Source organism: Apodemus sylvaticus, chromosome 12 (assembly GCF_947179515.1).
Source record: "Apodemus sylvaticus chromosome 12, mApoSyl1.1, whole genome shotgun sequence".
Classification (NCBI taxonomy): domain Eukaryota; kingdom Metazoa; phylum Chordata; class Mammalia; order Rodentia; family Muridae; genus Apodemus; species Apodemus sylvaticus.
The window spans coordinates 24,080,369-24,095,365 of NC_067483.1; the positions used below are offsets into that span (position 1 = coordinate 24,080,369).

At 38.6% G+C, this 14,997-nt stretch overlaps 1 pseudogene; it reads right to left on the reverse strand.

Moving 5' to 3' along the window:
* Positions 1–7,034: 7,034 nt before the first annotated feature.
* On the reverse strand, positions 7,035–7,893 carry LOC127697641 (CCR4-NOT transcription complex subunit 7-like; annotated as a pseudogene).
* Between the last annotated feature and the right edge of the window lie 7,104 nt (positions 7,894–14,997).

A 14,997-nucleotide genomic window follows, 5' to 3' on the forward strand; every position in this document is an offset into this window, starting at 1 on the left:
GAGAGATTTGTTGGCATATTCTCAGGAGATTTAGCAAAACTTCAAATATATTTGTTACTATCATTCAGAATAACGAATTTAACTTACTTTATTCTTGAAAAATCTTGAGAATTTTAGGTAGATAAACTTAGCTGTAAAAGAGTGTTGTAAATGTATTCTGGCTAATGAATCACAAACAGCATATAATGAAGAAAGAAGAAAGAGAAACAACTGTGAGCATAACTTCTGAATTGCACCTGTGGTGGTAATTACTAGGTGTGGTCTATGGGCTATCCAAATCTACTATATTTAGATACTGCAATTTAGATATAATTTAGTATATTTTGATTGTGTTGGTTTAGTCTTGATTACAATTTTCTCAATTTTTAAAATATATTTTAAAACAATTAAAAAGGCAAGAAAACAAGGTTTATATTATTGTGGAAAATTAAATTTTAAATTCTGTCTTATATTCTTTGAAAAATTAAATGCTAATCAATTATGCAGCATACCAGTTATCACTGTGGTATTTCCAAAGAAAAATAATTTTTATTGAATCTTTTCCCCTTATTTACCCCATCATCTTGAATACTTTGTAGTTTCGCTTCACAGTAATTTCCTTTGTGTTTTCACATAGAATGTGTTCTCTTGTTCATTCCATCTTTAACATCTATTTCCATATCTCTGCTTTATATAATTTTATAACCTCTACCCACTCTTATAAGCACTATGTACCAAAGAGAAACAGACTATTATGTTCCATTTCCCAGAAGAATTGTTCCGTATCCATAAATACACACATAAGTACATTTACACACACACACACACACACACACACCAAATCAATAATCATCCATGCTGATAAACTTGTCTGCAGTTATTTATTTATTCATTCATTCATTCATTCATTCATTATTGATTATTTTATGTATTTACATTTCAAATGTTATCCCCCTTTCCTTTTTCCCCTCTGCAAACCTCCTATCCCATTCCCTCCCCCTGCTTCTATGAAGTAGCTCTTTCACATACCTAGCCACACCCATCTCACTGCCCCTACCCTGGGGCATCAAGTCTCCATAGGACTAAGGGCCTCTCCTTCCACTGATGCCAGATAAGACAATCATCTGCTACATAAGCAGCTAGAGCCATGGGTCTCTCCATGTATACTCTTTGGTTGGTGATTTAATCCCTGGGAGCTCTGGAGGAATCTGGCTGGTTGATAATGTTGTTTCTCCTATGGGGTTGCAAATACCTTCAGCTTCTTCAGTCCTTTCCCTAACTCATCATTGTGATCCCCATGCTCAGTCTGATGATTGGCTGCATGCATTCACATCTGTATTGGTCAGGCTATGACAAAATCTCTCAGAGGACACTCATACCAGGCTCCTGTCAGCAAATGCTTCTTGGCATCAGCAACAGTGTCTGGGTTAAGTGTCTGCAGATGGGATGGATCCCTCAGGTCTCTAGATGGCCTTTCGTACAGTTTCTATTTCACTCTTTGTCCCTGCATTTCCTTCAGACAGGAACAATCCTGTGTTAATATTTGTGAGATGTATATGGTCTCTACAGCTTCTCTCTCCCCTTTGTTGGGTATTTCAGCTAATGCAATCCCCGTTGGGTCCTGGATAGTCCTGATATCCTGTCATCTGGGACTTTCTAGTGGCTACTCACATCCCCATAACTCACTGCTACATATTCACTCAATTTCCTGAACTTTTTTTATTTCTTTCCATCTCCTTCCATACCTGATCCTGCCCACGTTTTTCTCTCTCACTCCTTCTCCCTCCCAGGTCCCTTCCTCCCTCTACCTCCCATGATTATTCTGTTCCCACTTCTAAGTAGGAATGAAGCCATATTTTGGTCTTACTTCTTCTTGAGTTTCATATGGTCTGTGTGTTGTATCATGAGAACTCCAAGCTTTTTTCCTAGTACCCACTTACCAGTGAGTAAATACCATGTGTGTTCTTTTATGAACTGAGTTATCTCACTCAGGATGAAGTTTTCTAATTCCATCCAATTACCTGCAAATTTCAAGAAGACATTAAGTAAATATACCACATTCTGTACTCATTCCTCTGTTCAGGGACATGTTTTCAGCTTCTGACTATTATAAGTCAGACTGCTATGAACAAAGTGGAGCATGTGTCCTTGATATATGTTGGAACATCCTTTCTATATATGCCCAGGAATGATATAGCTAAGTCCTCAGGTCCAAATTTTTGAAGAACCACCAGACTGAATTTCAGAATTATTATACCAGCTTATAATCCCACCAGCAATGGAAGAGTGTTCACCTTTTCTCCACATCTTCAACAGCATCTGCTGTCAACTGAGGTTTTTTATCCTAGCCATTCTGACTGGTAAGAGGCAGAATCTCAAAGTAGTTTTGATGTGCATTTCCCTGATGACTAAGGATGTTGGATTTCTTTAAGTGCTTCTTATTCATTCAAGATTCCTATTGAATTCTCACTATCTTGGGTTTTTGTTAGTTCTGTTTTGTTTTGTTTTTGTTATTACAGATGAACTTGAGAATTGCTATTTCTATCTCCGTGAAGAATTGAGTTGGAATTTTAATGGGGACTGCATTGAATCTGTAGACTGCTTTTGGTAAGATGACATTTCTACTATGTTAATCCTGCTGATCCATAATAATGGGAGATCTTTCCGTCTTCTACAGTTTTCTTCAATTTCTTTTTTCAGAGACTTGAAGTTCTTTTTTAAAAAAAAATACTCTCAAATGATTTATTCAGTTCGCTTTCACTTCTTTTGTTTTAAATGGTTATTTAATTTACTAGCATTTCAAATGTCATACTCCTTGCCAGTTTCTCCTCCACAACCACTATATCAACTACCTCCTACCCCCTGCTTCTATGAGGCTCTGCTGCCTGCCTACTCTCTCCTGCCTCAGTACCCTAGCTTTCACTTATGCTGGGTCATCAAGCTTCCATAGAACGAAGGGGCTACCCTCCCAATGATTCCCAGTAAGGCAATTGTTTGCTACACAACCAGCTGAAGCCATGGGTCCCACATATGTTCTCTAGTTCCTGGTTTAGTCCCTGGGTGCTTCGGAACCATTCTGACTGGTATGAGGGGGAATCTCAGAGTTGTTTTGATTTGCATTTCCCTGATGACTAAGAATATTGGGCATTTCTTTAAGTGCTTCTTATTCATTCAAGATTCCTCAATTGATAATTCTCTGTTTAACTCTGTACCACATTTTTAAATAGGGTTATTGGTTTCTCTAGACTCTAACTTCTTGAGTTCTTTGTATATTTTGGATGATAACCCTCCATCAGGGTGTAGGGTTGGTAAAGATCTTTTCCTAATCTGTGGATTGCCATTTTGTCCTATTGGCAGTGTCTTTCTCTTTAAAGAAGCCTTTTAATTTTATGAGGTCCCCTTTGTCAGTTCTTCACCTTAGTGCATAAGCCATTGGTGTTCTGTTCAGGAAATTTTCCCCTGTGTCAATGTGTTTGAGGTTCTTTCCAAATTTCTCTTCTATTAGATTCATCTTAACTTGTTTTATGTGAAGGTCCTTGATCCACTTGAGCTTCAGCATTCTACCAGGAGTTAAGAATGGATCAATTTGCATTCCTTTACAAGTTGACTGCCATTTGAACCAGCACCATTTCTTGAAAATGCTCTTTTATCCACTGAATGGTTTTGGTTCCTTTGTCAAAAATCAAGTGACCAAAGGTGTGTGGGTTCATTTCTACGTCTTTAATACCTCTCTGTATCAATACTGTGTGTGTGTGTGTGTGTGTGCGCGCGCGCGCGCGCACACGCGTGCACATGCATAGTTTAATCAGTATTGCTTTGTAGTATAGCTTCAGGTCAGGAATGGTGATTCCCCTAGAAATACTTTTATTGTTGAGAATGGTCTTTTGCTATTCTGTTTTTTTGTTTGTCTTTTGTTTTGTTTTTGTTTTTTGTTTTTGCTATTCCAGATAAATTTGAGGATTGTTCTTTCAATCTCTGTGAAGAATTGAGTTGGAATTTTGTTGGGTATTGCATTGAATCTGATTGTTTTTGGTAAAATGGCCATTTTTATCTCTTTAATGCTGAGATCTATTAGCATGGGAGATCTTTCCATCTTTTGAGGGCTTCTTCACTTTTTTTCTTCAGAGACTTGAATTACTGTTATACATATATTGCACTTGCTTGGTTAGAGTCACATCAAGATATTTTATATTTGTAACTATTTTAAAGGGTGTCATTTTCCCTAATTTCTTTCTTAGCCTGTTTATCCTTGTAGTAGAATATGGCTACTGATTTTTTAGTTAATTTTGTATCCAGCCACTTTGCTGACTTGTTTTTCATCTGTAGGAGTTCTCTTCAGGATTTTTTGGGGGTCACTTAAGTATACTATCATATCATCTGCAAGGAGTGATATCTTGAATTCCTCCTTTCCAATTTGTATCCCTTTGATCTCCTTTTATTGCATAATTGCTCTGGCTAGAAATTCAATACTTAGGGGGAGAGTGGACAGCCTTGTCTTGTCCCTTATTTTAGTGGTATTATTTCATGTTTCTTTCCATTTAATTTGTTGTTGGATACTGGTTTGCTACATATTATGTTTTTTTATATTTAGGTATGGACCTTGATTTCCTTATCTTTCCAATACTTTTAGCATGAAGGAGGTACTATATTATGTCAAAGGATTTTTCAACATCTAATAAGATGATCATGTTGTTTTCTCTTTGATTTTGTTTATATAGTGGATTATGTTGATGGATTTTCATATATTGAAACATCCCTGCATCCCTGGAATGAAGCCTACTTGATCATGGTGAATGATGCTTCTGATGTGTTCTTGAATTCAGTTTGCAAGTAGGTTTATTGAGTATTTTTTGCATCAAATACATGAAGGAAATTGGTTCGAAATTCTCTTTGTTGGATCTTTGTGTAGTTTAGGTATCAGTGAAACTGTGACTTTATAGAATGTATTGGGTAGTGTTCCTTCTATTTTTATTTTGTGGAATAGTTTGAGAAGGATTGGTATTATTTCTTCTTTGAAGGTTTGATAGAATTCTGCACTAAAACAATCTGGTCCTGTGAATTTTTTTGGTTGGGATACTATTAATGACTGCTTCTATTTCCTTAGGGTTATAGGACCATTTAGATGGTTTATCTCATCCTGATTTAACTTTGGTATCTGGTATCTATCTATAATATCATCCATTTCATCTAGATTTTTTCAGTTTTGTTGAGTATAGGCTTTTGTAGGATGACATGATTATTTTTAAATTTCTTCAGTTTCTGAAATTATGTCTTGATTTTCATTTCAGATTTTGTTAATTTATATAATGTGTTGTGGCTCCTCTGTTTTGTTGGGCTAATGGTGTATCTATCTTGTTGTTCAAAAAATTAGCTCCTTCTTTTGTTGATTCTTTGTATAGTTCTCTTTAATTTTACTTGGTTGATTTCAGCATTGATTTTAATTATTTCCTGCCATGTACTCCTCTTAGGTATATTTGCTTCTTTTTCTTCTAGAGCCTTCAGATGTGCTGTTAAGCTACTAGTGTATGCTCTCTCCAATTTCTTTTTTTTTAATAGGAAAACAGTTTTTAAGCCTTTAATTACAAAGGCTTTAAAAACAAATAATTCCTTCTATTTTGCAAATAATATTTAGTTTAAAAAGGACCACCCAGGTATAGCATTTTCATATCATACATACAGAATGTACAAGGGAAATGAACTATGTTGCTAACAGTTGGAGACTTGCTAATATTATTGATTGAGATGTAGATAACACATATTACAATTTGTAATCCATCACTTCAGGGCAGTGTTAATGCTCACCAAAATCTTCCAACACATGCTCTGGTCTGGTCACATATTCTACATGGCTAAATATTTCACAGTCTCTTGCCAATATATATAAATAGATTGCAAAGATATACAAAAAAAAAAACCCAAGCATTACACTCCTCAGGTAATTTTATTAGCCATATATGTGTGTGTTTATATATATATTGCATTTCATTGTTTTGCACCAAATCTCATCATTATTTATTTGTAGAATCACATTATTTTGTATTTTTAATTTGATATAAAATGTACCTTAAGACTTGTTATCTTTGGGCTTTAATGAAATTGATTTGTGTAGTCAATGAATCAGGAACATCATAATATGTTTATAAAATAAAACATTAAGGGTAAAAGTGATGGAATAAAAGGAAGCCAATCAAGGGAAGCATTGCTATCATAAAACTGTAGCTCCCACATCTTAAATGCAGCTTTCTGGCAGATAGGAAATATCCAGTTACAAGGGCTTCTTCCTGAAGGATGTAAAGCTGGTTTAAAATTCTTCAGTCACAGAGCAGCTTATGCATGCCAAGGGGAAATCATTTGAAATGTAAATAAAAAATATATCGAATTAAAAAAAAAAAAGAAACCAACAGACACGAGATGTGCTTGGAAGGTTAAGCACTACACACAGAAACAGTAGTTACTAGGCCCTTCAGTAGTTTCTTTTTTTCTGTTAATCCTGTTGAATCAACAATTTACACAATGCATGTGCTGTACTCTGAATGTCAAAAATAAGCAAATAATGTAAAAAGGTGATGGATGGTCATTTTTCTAGCTAAGAGCAAGAAAAAAATCACAATTTCTGATATATATAAAAAAAAAAAAGAGGATTGAAATCAATCTCTAAAGTGCAAACTTGATGGTCCACAATCTCAAATACCTATAAGTACTGTGGAATAGAAGGAGAGGCATGGAAGAGGAAAATAAATTATACTCAATGCTAGTTAATTTAGGAAAAGGGAAAACCAAAACCAAGCTCAAGTAGGTGAAGTTTATCAAATTATTTAGTAATGTAGCTTTGTCACACAAGCTTGATAAAATGTATATTAAATTAAGGCCAGATTTAATTTGAATGTACTTTAATGTTATAAGATCATAGGTAGGAAAGGCCACACTTACTACTGAGAGGAGAAAAGGACTACAAAAGGAGGGGAAGGTATTGCCTTTTATTTAAGGGATCATAAAACCTATATACAAGCATGTGTGTAACTCGTATAAAATAAAAACAAGAAGACTATTTCCTGTCATGACTGCTCACTGGCTTCCTCTTTATATGTACTCCCTGTGCCGTTCTGTACATAGGACAAGCCAGAATCAAAGCCAGGTAAGTGACCACAGTATTTGGCATCATCAATGTCACCTTCAAAGAACATTTCTCTCATTTTGAAAAGGCCATTCCTGTAAGCAGTGAGTCTGATCCTGCCTAGTGTTGAGGTCCTATCCGCTCCAGCTCCAACTCCTCAGCAACTTCCTGTAATTCACCTTTGAGATTTTTGCAGCTCTTCATGAGGTACTTCACATCATAAATGACAGGGAAAAATAATTGAAGGATCTCGAAGTAATCAAGTTCTTCTTTAAGCAAGTTAGAGTTGGTCAGAATTTTGATTAAATAGTCAAAGTCATAACCACTATGAGATGATAAGCATTCGACCTCCTTCACAAAGAACCACTACTGAAGTCATAAGAAGTTCTGCAAATTTTTGGGTCTTGATTCCTTCCTCCTTGTATTTTTTTTAAGCTGGACACCAGATGTTGTTAGTAGCTCTATAGAATCCTGAGCATACATGTCCTCCGCCAAATTAAATTTAAAACAAACTGCCAAGGTGACGTTCCTGGAGGGTATTCTCCTTGTTCATTCATAACTGTCAGTCTGAGCTGAATTATCTTTAACAAGTCGACATTGCACCGCAACAGTTGGTATTGATAGTCAGCATTGTTTCTGAATCCTCCAATGTGCCTTGCAACAATGCCTGGAAACTCGGTGTCCATAGCTACAGAATTGTATTTTCGGATAACTTGACAGATTTTCTTCATCTTTTTATCCAGGTTACAAGCCCAAACTTCACAAATTCTTTGGCTGTGATCTACAGCTGCTTCTAGCATAGTGACAGCACAAGGAGCTTAGATGCGAAGCATCAAAATGTCATATTTGGTTGAAGATTTGTTTCATAAAAATACTTTACCCTTCACTTATGTACTAGTGTCTCTGAGCTCGCGCTCCTACTCCTCTTCCTCCTCCTCCTCACCATAGAGATAGCACCCAGAAGCTGGTAGCAGTGGCGGTAGGAGCAGCTGCAGCAAGAGCCCCATAGATACCTCTGGCCCTGCAAAGGGGAAAGGGGAGCTGGAGCTGTGCTCTGCCCAGCACTGCAATTTCATTCCTCCTCTCTCCAATTTCATTAGGGAAGCACTTATAGTTATGAGTTTTCCTCTTAGCACTGCTTTCATTGTGTCCTTAAGTTGGGATATGTTGTGCCTTCATTTTTGTTAAATTCTAAAATGTCTCTAATTTCTTTCTTATTTCTTCCATGACCAAGTGGATAGTTGTTCAACTTTTATGTTTATATGGGGTTTCTGTTGCTTTTGTTGTTGAAGACCACCTTACTCAACAGTGATCTGATATAATGGGGTTATTTCAATCTTCTTTTTTTAGTTAAGACTTTTTTTCTTTTGTTTTTATTAAATATATTCTTCATTTTCATTTCAAATATCTTCATCCTGGTCCCCCCCACCCAAAAGTCTCATAACCCATCTCCTTTCCCCTTGTTCCCAATAAGCCCTCTCCAGCTTCCCTGTCCCAGCATTCCCCCACATTGCTGCATGGAGTCCTTCCAGGACCAAGGGCCTCTCCTCCCTTTGATGTCCAACAAGGCCATCCTCTACTGCCTATGTTTCTGGAGCCATAAGTAACTCCATGTGCAATCTCTGGTTGATGGTTTTGTCTCTGGGAGCTCTGGGAGTACTGGGTGGTTCATATTGTTGTTCCCTCTATGGCATTGCAAACCCCTTTACCTCCATGGATCCTTTCTCTAGCTCCCCCATTGGGGACCCTGTACTCAGTTGAATGGCTGGCTAAGAGTACCCCACCCCCTACCCCACCCCCACCCCCGTGTATTTGTCATGCACTAGTAGAGCCTCCCAGGTAACAGCTATATCCGGCTCTAGTCAGAAAGTACTTGTTGGCATCAATAATAGTGTCTGGGTTTTGTAACTGCATATGGGATGGATCACTAGGTGGGGTAGTCTCTGGGTGGTCTTTCCCTCAATCTCTGTTCCACACTTTGTCTTTGTATCTCCTTCTGTAGGTTTCTTGTTTCCCCTTCTAAGAAGGACCAGAGTATCCATACTTTGTTCTTCCTTCTTCTTGGGCATCATTTGATATGTGAATTGTGTCTTGGGTATTCCAAGCTTCTGGGCTAATATCCACCTATCAGTGAGTGCATACCATGTATATTCTTTTGTGATTGGGTTGCCTCACTCAGGATGATATTTTCTAATTCCATCAATTTGTCTAAGAATTTCAAGAATTCATTGTTTTTAATAGCTGAGTGGTATTCCATTGTGTAAATATACCACGTTTTCTGTATCCATTCCACCATTAAGGGACATCTGGGTTCTTTCCAACTTCTGACTAATAAGACTATTATGAACATAGTAGAACATGTGTCCTTATTACATGCTAGAGAATCCTCTGGGTATATGCCCAGGAGTGGTATAACAGGGTCCTCCAGTAGTATTATGCCCAGTTTTCTGGGGAACCGCCAGACTGATTTCCAGAGTGGTTGTATCAGTTTTCAATCCAACCAACAGTGGAGGAGTTTTCCTCTTTCTCCACATCCTTGCTAGCACTGTCTACTGAATTTTTTTATCTTAGCCATTCTGACTGGTATGAGGTAAAATCTCAGGACTGTTTTGATTTACATTCCCCTGATAACTAAGGATGTTGAACATTCCTTTAGGTTCTTCTCACCCATTTGATATTCCTCAGGTGAAAATTCTTTGTTTCGGTCTGTACCCCATTTTTAATAGGGTTATTTGGTTCTCTGGAGTCTAACTTCTTGAGTTTTTTGTATATATTTCATATTAGCCCTCTGCTGGATGTAGGGTTGGTAAAGATCTTTTCCCAATTTGTTGGTTACCATTTTGTCCTATTCACAGTGTCCTTTACCTTACAGAAACTTTGTGATTTCATGAGGTCCCATTTGTCAATTCTTGATCTTGATCTTAGAACATACGCTTTTGGTGTTCTGTTCAGGAAATTTTCCCCTGTGCCCATCCATTCAAAGGTCTTCCTCACTTTCTCATCTATTAATTTCAGTGTGTCTGGTTTTATGTCTAAGTCCTTGATCCACTTGGACTTGAACTTTTTACAAGGTGATAAAAATGGATCAGTTTGCATTCTTCTGCATACTGACAGCCACTTGAACCAGCACCATTTGTTGAAAAGGATCTTTTCTTTCCACTGGATGGTTTTAGCTCCTTTGACAAAGATCAAGTAACCATAGGTGTGTGGGTTCATTTCTGGGTCTTCAATTCTATTCCATTGATCTATCTGCCTGTCATTGTACCAATACCATGCTGTTTTTAACACTATTGTTCTGTAGTACTGCTTGAGGTCTGAGATACTGATTCCACCAGAAGTTTGTTTACTGTTGAGAATAGTTTTAGCTATCCTGGGGGTTTTGTTATTCCAGATGAATTTGAGAATTGCTTTTTATAACTATTCCAGATGAATTTGAGAATTGCTTTTTCTAACTCTATGAAGAATTGAGTTGGAATTTTGATGGGGATTTCACTGAATCTTTAGATTGTTTATAACAATATTTAGATTGTTATAGCCACTTTTGCTATAAGATCAAGAATCGACAAATGGGACCTCATAAAATTGCAAAGCTTCTATAAGGCAAAGGACACTCTCAATAGGAAAAAATGGCAACCAAGAGACTGGGAAAAGATCTTTACCAATCTCACATCCAAGAGAAGGCTAATATCCAATATATACAAAGCACTCAAGAGGTTAGACTCCAGAAAAACAAATAATCCTATTAAAAAATGGGGATCAGAGAATTCTCAACTGAGGAAACTTGAAGGGCTGAGAAGCACCTAAAGAAATGTTCAACATCCTTAATTATCAAATAAAAACAACCCTGAGATTACACCTCACCCCAGTCAGAATGGGTAAGGTCAAAATTCAGGAGATAACAGGTACTGGTGAGAATGTGGAGAAAGAGGAACAATCCTCTATTGCTGGTGGGATTGCAAGCTGGTACAACCACTCTGCAAATCAGTCTGGCTGTTGCTCAGAAAATTGGACAAAGTACTACCTGAGGACCCAGCTAAACCACTCTTGAGCATATACCCAGAAGATGTTCCATCATGTAATGAGAGCACATGTTCCACTATGTTTATAGCAGCCTTATTTATAATATCCAGTAGCTGGAATGAACCAAGATGTCTCTCAACATAGGAATGGATACTGAAAACATGGTACACTTACACAATGGAGTACTACACAGCTATTAAATGACTTCATGAAATTTGCAGGCAGATGGAAGGAACTTGAAAATATCATCCTGAGTGAAGTAACTTAGTCACAAAAGAACACACAAGGTATGTACTCACTGATAAGTGGATTTTAGCCCAAAAGTTTGGAATACCCAATTCATAGACCATAAGAAGAGGGAAAACCAAAATGTGAATGCTTCAGTGCTTCTTAGAAGTGTAAACAAATTACTCACAAGAGGAAATACAGAGGCTAAGTGTGGGTCAGAGACTGAAGGAAAGGCCATCAAGAGACTGCCTACCTGGGATACATCCCATACCCAGGAGTGCAGAGAGGACTGAGAGCACAGGTAGGACCACCCCTATTGCTCAGGGGAACCTGTCCAGAAACCTCAGGCAGGAGTCCTCTAGTTTCTGTCTCCAGCTGGGGACCATCCTCTGCCACAGAGTACCATAGCCATGTGGTATCATAGAGGGAGATAGCTATCCTCCCAAGAGTGCAGAAGGCCTGGGAACACAGGTAGGATCATCCTTGCTGCTCATAGGAACTAGCATGAAACCCTGAGGACATGAGAGCCCAGGAGCAGCCTGGGACAGGAGTCTTCTGATTTCTGTCTACACTCAGAGCTGGTCCTGGGCCACGGAGCTACATACACAGATAGCACCACAAGAGAGATGTTCTTCCAGAAGTGACTACATAACTGAGTGCTCAGATAAGACCACCACCTCTCTTCAAATTCCTGACCCAAGAGGGACCTTCTGAGAGTCATCAGGACACAGGAACCAAGGATCATCTGGTAACAGGATCCTTCTGGTTTTTGTCTGCACACCTGAGCTGAATCTATATCACAGGTCTCCATACCTAAATTTCTTCCAGAGAGAATGGGTCTCCCAGGAGTACAGATACACAAGCTTGCAGGACTGATAAGCCATAGACAGAAACAGCAAGACCAGCTAACACCAGTGATAACCAGGGTCCAAATGGCAAATGCAATAATGTTACCAACAGAAACCAAGGCAACATGGCACCATCTGAATCCAGTTCTCCCACAATAGCAAGTACTGGATAACTCAGCACACCAGAAAACCAAGATCTGAATTTAAAATCACATCTCATGATGCTGATAGAGGACTTCTAGAAGGACATAAATAACTTACTTAAAGAAATACAGGAGAACATGGGTCAAAAGGTAGAAGCTCTGAAAAATGAAACACAAAAATCCATTAAATAATTACAAATAAACACAAACAAACTTGTGAAGGAACTGAACAAAACCATCCAGGATCTAAAACTGGAAGTAAAAACAATAAAGAAATCACAAAGAGAGACAACTTTGGAGATAGAAAACCTTGGAAGGAAATAAGGAGTCTTAGATGCAAGCATCAGCAACAGAATACAGAGAAAGAAGAAAGAATCTCAGGTGCTGAAGATACCGTAGAAAATACTGACCCAACAGTCAAAGAAAACACAATATGCAAAAAGCTTATAACCCAAAACATCCAGGAAATCCAGGATTCAATGAGAAGACCAAACCTAAGGATTATAGGCATAGAAGAAAGCAAAGATTTCCAGCTTAAAGGACCAGTAAATATCTTCAACAAAAATATAGAAAAAAGCTTTGCTAACCTAAAAAAGAGATACCCATGAACATATAAGAAGCCTATAGAACTCCAAACTGACTGACCAGAACAGAAATTCCTCATCTCCCATAATAATCAAAACACCAAACACTAAACAAAGACAGAATATTAAAAGCAGTAAGGGGAAAAGGTCAAGTAACATATAAAGGCAGCCCTATCAGAATTATACCAGATTTCTTACCAGAGACCATGAAAGTTAGAAGACCTGGGAAGATCTCATACAGACCCTAAGAGAACACAAATGCCAATCCAGTGAAAAAATCTCAAATACCATAGGTGGAGAAACCAAAATATTGCATGAAAAAACAAAATTTACACAATATCTTTCCACAAACCCAGCCCTACAAAGGATAATAAATGGAAAATGCCAACACAAGGAGGGAAACTATATCCTAGAAAAAGCAAGAAAGTAAACTTCTTTCAATAAACCCAAAAGAAGATAACCACACTAACATAAAAATAACATCAAAAATAACAGGAAGCAACAATCACTATTCCTTAATATCTCTTAACATCTACGGACTCAATTCTCCAACAAAAAGACTTAGACTAACAGACTGGATACATAAACAGGACCCAGCATTTTGCTGCATAGAGAAAACACACCTCAGTGCCAAAGACAAACCCTACCTCAGAGTAAAGGGCTGCAAAACAATTTTCCATGCAAATGTTCTCAATAAACAAGCTGGAGTAGCCACCTTGTTGTAGATCTTCATTGTCTTCTATACCTATACTCCTTAGGTTTGGTCTTCTCATTGAATCCTGGATTTCCTGGATGTTTTGGGTTATAAGCCTTTTGTATTTTGTGTTTGTTTTGGGTCAATGTTTTCTATGGTATCTTCAGCACCTAAGATTCTTTCTTCTATCTCTTGTATTCTGTTGTTGATGCTTGCATCTAAGACTCTTGATTTCCTTCCAAGGTTTTCTCTCTCCAAAGCTGTCTCCCTTTGTGATTTCTTTATGGTTTCTACTTCTAATTTTAGATCCTGGATGGTTATGTTCAGTTCCTTCACTTGTTTGTGTTTATCTGTAATTTTTAAGGAATTTTTGTGTTTCCTCTTTAAGGGCTTCTACCTATTGACACATGTTGTCCTATATTTCTTTAAGTGAGTTATTTATGTCCTTCTTGAAGTCCTCTATCAGTATCATGAGATGTGATTTTAAATCCAGATCTTGTTTTTCTGGTGTGTTGGGGTATCTGGGGCTTGCTGTAATGGGAGAATTGGATTTTGATGTTGCCTAGTAGCCTTGGTTGCTGTTAATAGGATTCTTCTGCTTGCCTTTCACCATCAGGTTATCTCTGGTGCTAGTTGGTCTTGCTGTCTCTGACAGGATCTTGTCCCTCCTGTGGGCCTGTAAGAATCTGTCCATACTCCTGTGAGACCAACACTCATCTGGCAGGGTCTGTGCACAGAAGGCTGTGGAGCTGCCTGGCTCCCTGGTGCAAATGCACTTTCTCTTCTATTAGTTTCACTGTATCTGCTTTTATGTGGAGGTCCTTGATCCACTTGAACAAGGAGATGAGAACAGATCAATTTGCATTCTTTTACATGTTGATTGCCAGTTGAACGAGCACCATTTTTTGAAAATCTGGGGCAGCAGCAGCGGCGGCGGCGGTGGTGGCAGCGGCGGCAGCAGCAGCAACGGTGGCAGTGACAGCAGCAGCGGCAGCTGGTCCAGCAGAAGGGCCATCAGCAGTGGAACCAAGAAGCCACATCAGAACTCTGCCTCCCGCCAGTCAGTTACAAGAGTCTCTCCGCCATCTTGGATCTCAGGCACCAGAGAGATCAGACAGACTGATGTACACAAATATAACCCAAGGCCAACATCGCGGGGGGGGGGGGGGGGGGGTGTCTAAGCCCGACGGGCATTGGCCTGCACCCAGGCCCTGGGCTGTTGGGGGTGGGGGACATCGGTGTGCGAACCAGGCCAGGAGGTTGATTGCCTGGCCAGCGCACACTCTCTGCAATTTTGACTACAGGTCGCCAGAGAGTCCTAGCAGGCAAAGTCAGCTAAGAGTCATAGCCCGAGGCTAACATAGCAGGGGGTCTAAGACAGACAGGC